This window comes from Gracilinanus agilis, chromosome 3, assembly GCF_016433145.1.
Source record: "Gracilinanus agilis isolate LMUSP501 chromosome 3, AgileGrace, whole genome shotgun sequence".
Taxonomy (NCBI): domain Eukaryota; kingdom Metazoa; phylum Chordata; class Mammalia; order Didelphimorphia; family Didelphidae; genus Gracilinanus; species Gracilinanus agilis.
The window spans coordinates 218,136,845-218,137,496 of NC_058132.1; the positions used below are offsets into that span (position 1 = coordinate 218,136,845).

Consider the following 652-nt stretch of genomic DNA (forward strand, 5'->3'; position numbering starts at 1 on the left):
GACCCCCCCACCCACACACACCCCCGCCAGCTCGGCCGCCGCCGCCCCTCCCCCGACCGCCGCGGTTTCCCTCCGGCTCAGAGAGGGGGAGATGGCTGAGCGGTGGGGCCCCGCCGGCCGGCGAACGGCCGCCCCGGCCCGCGCGAGCTCCTGGGCGCACGTGAAAGACAAAACGGCTCCGCGCACTGCCCGCCGCTCTGCTGCCCTCTCCCACGCCGCCGCTGTCTCCAGCAGCTGGGGCGGACTGAGGGGAGGAAGCCGTAGCCCGGCTACCCAACACCCTCCCAGCCCCCCGGGACCCGGCCGAGGATCCCCGGTTCTGTGGCCCGCTTCCACCCCCCGCGGTCCCGGGACTCGCGGTCTCCGTAGCGGATGGGGCCGGTTCTGGGGGAGGGAATGTAAACAAATCGGGGTTTTATAGTTACCTCACACTCGAGTGCCGTGTGCATCTCCTCTCCGCTCGGTACCAAACCCCGGCTGCACCAAAGAGCGTATTCATCAAAACCAGCTGCGCTAGCTGCGTCGAGGCGGCATGCCCGCCCCACGCTCGGCTACGCTGCCGGCGTACAAAGTCCAGCTCAATCATCCGCGCAGCCGCATCCCCGTTCTCCAGTCAAAGCTACGCTACTGGCGTACTCGATACTTCTCCGCC

The 652-nt window shown here is 69.2% G+C and overlaps 1 protein-coding gene across 1 annotated transcript in view; it reads right to left on the minus strand.

Annotated features, from left to right (window-relative positions):
• SLC39A10 (solute carrier family 39 member 10) overlaps positions 1 to 446 on the minus strand; it is a 74,983-nt gene extending 74,537 nt beyond the window's left edge. Inside the window, exon 1 of the mRNA XM_044669683.1 lies at positions 426 to 446. The gene's annotated coding sequence lies outside the window, so the exon portion shown is untranslated. The remainder of the gene's footprint in view (positions 1 to 425) is intronic.
• Between the last annotated feature and the right edge of the window lie 206 nt (positions 447 to 652).